The 6,011-nt window shown below is 47.8% G+C and overlaps 1 long non-coding RNA gene across 1 annotated transcript in view; it reads left to right on the forward strand.

The window, feature by feature from the left end:
* LOC148596391 (uncharacterized) overlaps positions 1-6,011 on the forward strand; it is a 123,929-nt gene that overhangs the window by 62,655 nt on the left and 55,263 nt on the right. The window lies entirely within an intron of this gene.

Consider the following 6,011-nt stretch of genomic DNA (forward strand, 5'->3'; position numbering starts at 1 on the left):
CCTAGCGTTGGTTCTTTTTTCAAATAATCATGGCACAGGATTGAAGATGTGATGCCTGCAATACTGGGGCAGTTGGCCCCAGGGGATTCGCTCCAGTTACTCGTTCCCCCGTCCCCAAAGTGCATGGCAGAAAAGAGGAAGCTCAAGGGCAATTTCTGAGAATTCTGAGAATTTCTCTTATAGAAGAGCTGCCATATGATGAGAAATTGAAAAGACTGATCATATTTGCCTGAAATACACAAAGCAATAACTTACTGAGCACTTCTACCAAGCGATTTGACATTCCTAGACCCCATACAGTATTGTCCATGATGGAAGAACATTATCTATTCTTTCGGTTACAATTGTAAGACAGATACAAGACATCAATTATCTCTTCTTCAGTTAAAAGGTAGCTATTTGTTACTCCTGAGCACAAGGTGCCGACATGAATCTAACCAGTTTTCATTTGTTTCTCTTCGTTGCCATGCTCACATTTGGTATTTCTCATTGATCAACTGCAGATATTTCCCTCTGGCACCAGAACCCCGCAGAGCTTCGCCAGCGGAGCCCCGGGCTGGCGGGGAACGCCCCGATGCTTCCGCAGAGCCCCGCAGCCTGGGGCGGGTTCCGCAGCCCCCGCCGCAGCCCCCGCAGCCGCGGGCACCTTCCCCTCTCCCGCTGGGTCCTTCACGCCCGGCACGGAGGGCGCGAGCGCCGTGCGCCCCGCAGCCGCCGCCCCGGCGCCCCCGCCGCCCCGGCCCGCGCTCTTACCCGCGTGCGGCCGCCCGCGCCCGAGCCCGGCGCCGCCAGCGGCTGCGCGCCCGTCCGCGCCCCAGCGCAGCGCAGCGCAGCGCGGCAGGTGGGTGCCCGGCGCGGCGGCTGCGCACCGCGCCGCGCTGCGGGGACGCCGGGACTCGTAGTCCGCACCCGCCGCCGCAGCGCAGCCCGCCGGCACCGGCGTCAGCATCAGCATCAGCACCAGCACTACCGCCAGGGCCGCCAGTTCCCCAGCGCGAGCCCCTCCTGCCCTCCCCCCGGCACCTCAGCACCTCCTTTGCACCCCTCCTGCCCTCACCAGGTCACGCCACTCTGCCCATGGCCCTCTCTTCCCCCACATCTTTCCATTTCTGCCTGCCCAAAGCCTGCAGGTGAGGCCCGACCTGCCCCACCACCAGGCGCATTTGCCCCCTGTTCTTGATGTGTCATGATGTAGCCCCACTGGTTTCCCTCTCCTGAGAACTTCCTCTGCATGGAAACTATGAAAGCAGGTGACCCGGGGGCTCACACGCCACCCAGGCTGCAGCAGTTGCCCTGTCCTGTGTCAGCCTGACACAGCGGCGCGTGCAGGTGCCACGCTGGGACGCACGGCCTCGGCAGCGGCGCGCGAGCCCGGCACACGGCAGACGCCTTGGAAGCACCTTTGAGCTGCTCCACAGCCTCTGCGCCCGGCCCAGCCACCCAACCGGCCAGGCAGGTCCTGCAGCACCACGCAGGGCCCCGCGTGACCCTGGGACACGGCCAGTGCCGCAGCGAGGGTGCTGGTGCTGTCCAGGGCCTCCTGCCTTCCCTGACTGGTTCTCCATGTCCACGAGGGCGCAGAGCAGCTCCAGGGACCACACTCCTGGAGGACAGCACATGTGTGTTTCTGCACATGGTCCCCAGTGTGTCCCCCCGCAGCCTTTAGGAAGCACTGCTCAGCACTGCCTCTTGCCAAGGAAAGTGCTGGCTGTATCCTGGTGCCTTGAGGTTACAGGGGTAGCGTGAGGTCAACTCCTCTTGGAAGAGCACGTTGATCTTAACATATAGGAAGAGGCCATTGTGATGTTTCTCCTTTGACAACTCATGTTTGTACATTTACACAGTGTTAGTGTTAACTTGTGCCGGGCACTGTGTTTCAGCCCATGGTTCTGGCCATGAGTCACAGCAGCAAAGCTATTCCAGTGATTAAAATGTCTTTAAGTTTCATGACGTGTTGGCAGGAAAACAACACACTGCTTTGTTAAGAAGCAGATGCTGCATCAGGGCTCAATTTTCCTATGGAAAAAAATGCAACCGGGAAATGTGATGACTTCAGCTTTGCTCCATGCCCTGCCAATAACCTCATGCACCTGTGGCAGGAAACTCATATTAGTATCAGGGACTGAAGGGTTAAGTCAGGCATTTTGCTACTGCTGCTCCGTAAAGCACCTGCATTCACAGAAACGCACAGAATGCCAGAAAAAGTTCAAAAGTGCATCTGCCTGCAGCCTCCCTGCCTCCAGCTTCTTGGGAAAGCAGGTATTAACAAAGCTTCTGCCATCCAAAATGTTATCAGACCAATAGAAATGGTGAAAAGAAAAAACACAGAACACACAAAAGCAAACAAATCAATGCATCCCACATCCTCTCCCCTGCTGCTGGGCAGTTCAGATCAACCTGGTTTACATCCATGGTTTTGCTTGTCTCTCTGCAGGACCAGACCAGCTGGGAAGTCCCATTGAGTTCCTCTGAAACCTGCTGCGTGCCGTGTTTGGCGCTGAGGCTGCACTGGGAGTGTGACTTTTGAAAGGGATTGTGATCTTTTGGGGTTTCATCTGGGTCAGAAGGACCAGGGTTGGCTGAGTTATGTTCATGTAGCTATTGAAGAACTGCTTACGTGTAGGACCGGAAAATAGCTGAAGCCTTGCACCAAAGATTGGTGCCAAATCTAGGATGATATCATTCTTACTCAAATACTGATAAAAGAATATGTACAATATCAGCAAAGAAACAGAGTTAACTTTGGGATATTTATTCTCTGATAAACTTCTGCAAGCTTTTTTCTCAGTTCTGCTTGTCATGACTTAAAATGTATTTGTTAATTTGAAACTATTTCTCAGTTGATATGGATGGGGAAAACCTCCCATCCTGACTTTTCCATTTGCCTTATATCTGCTGGCAAATTCACTTATATTAATTTTGGTTAGAAATGTAAAATTTAAGGCCTCTGTGGGGAATATAGGACTTGGCTGGAGACAGTGTTCTCTCCTTTGGCTGTGATTTCTTACTGTTTCTTTCTTCCTTTTACCTCATACACAGTTTTGCAATCAAAAAATTAGAAACATGAACGATCTTTGACTAAGAAGAGATATAGGTCAACTGGATTAATGACGTACAGATAAAAATATACATATGTATTAAATGCAGATGTACACAGCAGTATAGCTACATGTCTGACAACAACATTTTGCTTAAAATCACAGCATACAAAGCAAAACTTGGCATGTTTCAGTTACTTTGTGTACAGAGTGTAAGTTCTGAATATATTCATAATTAGAAACAAAACAAAACAAAAAAAACCCAAATTACACATTTCACAAATCTAAGAGGTATTATATCCCATATATAGGATATCTTTGCAAATAAATATGGCTGTGACTGTCATAATTGAGACCTTATTTCCAATGTACGGGACTTCACAGACTAATGTCTTGAAAGTACACCTAAAATGCACTATTGCAGGAGTAAAGCTCCACAAATAGTCCGATAGTCCTTTTTCCCTAGTAGAAATCTTTGCATGGCCTTTTGTCCATCCAGATCATTTTTCTATTTATCTATTCAAGACGCATTACTGAGAGATGCACAGTGGAGAGTTAACACTATCAGGATACAAAATGCACGGGATAACTATTCCAGAAAAAGCTTTGCTCTATGATGGAGGACACCCTCAAGAGGTCATAATCCTGTAGGTTCCTAGGGAAAACATTTCCTGTCTTTATCTCTTTGACCCAAATTAGAGTTTTTTTCTGTGCTGCTGCCTGTTGAATGTGGAGATTTGGCTTTTTTCAGCTCTACCTAAACCTGCATCCCTGTTGCATTCCTTTAAATCCTTACCCGGGGCATCCAAAAGCAAGTTTTAGTTCACTGAACCATTTGTAGCCAAAATGTGGCCAGTTGTTATGTTTTTGTTTTGTTTTGTTTTTTTATAATGAAGCAGAGGGACTGTTGTGATGTTTTCATCTGATGTCCTTATAACGTAGATCGTAAGACTTGGCTTAATTAATTCCTGCTTGTGCTAGAGTACATCTTTCAGACAAACATCTGGTCTTGATTACTGTGCTGTGCATGTTTTGATCTCTTCCCTTACAGACCAGCTGTTGTTCAAATTATGTGACCTGTATTTAACACTCTTGTTTCAATGACTGATCAGCAATCTCAGACTGAAGCTAAAGATAAAATTTGACTCTTGTTCACATGTAAGTTGCTGAGTTGCAGTTACAGTTCCTGAGATGGTACTTGAACAGAATGAATTTATATAATCAGCTTCATAAGGGCGGGGTGGTTCAAGTCTTCAAGTGCTGGCTAGCAGCTTGTCAAGTGGTCAGACTGCAACTACATTTCACTTTGGTTTCCTGGATTGCATTGGTTTGCCAGACAATAGGATTTTCTTGGACTGTCTCAACAGTAAATCTCAAATTGTATCATTGTTTCCATTTTGCAGGTGCGGAAAGTGAGACCATTACTTTACACCAAGCGCTGACACGGTGGGCACTTGGTCAGGGATGGGAACCAAAATCTCCCGCTTTGGGACTCCAGAAGATGCGAGCTGAAAGGAGCTGCCCAAGGACATTAGGAGACTTATGTCAGCCCTCTGAGGAGACCCCCCCGGGTGCTCCCCCATGCTTGTGTCCTGCTTGCAGAGCTGCTCAGAGCTGCGCTGTTATCGAATAATTTACTGACAGGGTCCTTCCTGCCTTCATGCTGTTCTGACTCTCTATCCAGGAAAATATGTCTCAGGCATGGACTTCATGTGCACCACATCAGCACTGTAGTAAGTAAATATATTATGATTTAATCAGTTTAGGATAATGTCTGAGGCCTTGCGTGTGCCTCTTCTTGCCATGTTCCACTCAGTGATGGCAGGGAAGATAGTCTGGACTGTGTCCACTCTCAGGTTTCATGTGAATCCTCTCAGAGCTGATGGCAGTTCAACTGTTGTCCAGGTCTGTGGTGTCCCTGGAGGTTTTGTGTTTGCCTACACTTCTCTCAATTATGTTTAATAGCCTTAAATTATATTTCAGTCTTTGAATAAGAAATCCTTCCACTAATCCTTTTGAGAACATTATGTTTGCCCTCTGATACACGCACTGGACTGTCAGCTTGGAAAATGCCAGCACCCTAATGACTGAAGGATTATGAATCCACTGCTAAGCGCTTGCAGAAGTGCTCTTGCAGCTATAAAAGTGTCTCTTCATTCACCCGCAGGCCGCGTGCCAGAACGGCTCGGCTCTGCTTTGAGGCTCTCTGGCCTTGGGCGCTGAACAAGTGAGAGTCTCACAGCACTCATAAAACCGGGTTAGATCACCCTGAACGCACCCAGCACGACACTGGGGGCTTCGTCCTCCAAAACAAAGCACCACAGATGCCTCAGCCTGACGCGCTGGGCTGCTCTGTTTCAAGTTCACACAACTTGCATTTTAATATAATTTAACAGATGAAATAGTCTCTATTAATGTTAATAACAGCCTTGTTAATGACCTCAGTGCAGGCAGGATTTTGCAAAATACCTTTTACTAATGTATTACTTGAAATATTATTGGCAGTTAAAGTGTTTTAAATAAGCTCCATATTAAGGACAGATTGCATATGTTACTTTACACTGTGTATATTTTATGAAGCTGAAGGCTGGCATTACTGAAGCAGGTGGCAGAGCTCACATTGACACAAGCAGGCCAAGGTTTCACCTACACTTTCTTTTCTTGAATCTGCCAATAATTTTTTACGACTCTTTGAAAAACAAAAACCTTAGAGACACTTGGTATCTCAGCCTGCCCACCAGGTCAGCCTGGGCATACTATTTCTCTGGGACACAGGGTATCGTGGGGGTTTTACTATCTGTCAAAGGCTACAGCTGTAGTGATCATTATTTTCATGCCGTAAATGCCTTATGCTAAAGGCGGGAACTGAACTGTTTACTGCGAAGACAACCTCTCAGTTGCCATTGAAAAACCCTGTTTTCCCTCACTTCAGCTGGCCAAAGTCACGGAGCCAAAATGAAGGCTGCTGTGCGG

This window comes from Tinamus guttatus, unplaced genomic scaffold (assembly GCF_059628265.1).
Source record: "Tinamus guttatus ecotype Peru unplaced genomic scaffold, ASM5962826v1 Tinamus_guttatus_pri_ptg000004l, whole genome shotgun sequence".
Lineage (NCBI taxonomy): Eukaryota > Metazoa > Chordata > Aves > Tinamiformes > Tinamidae > Tinamus > Tinamus guttatus.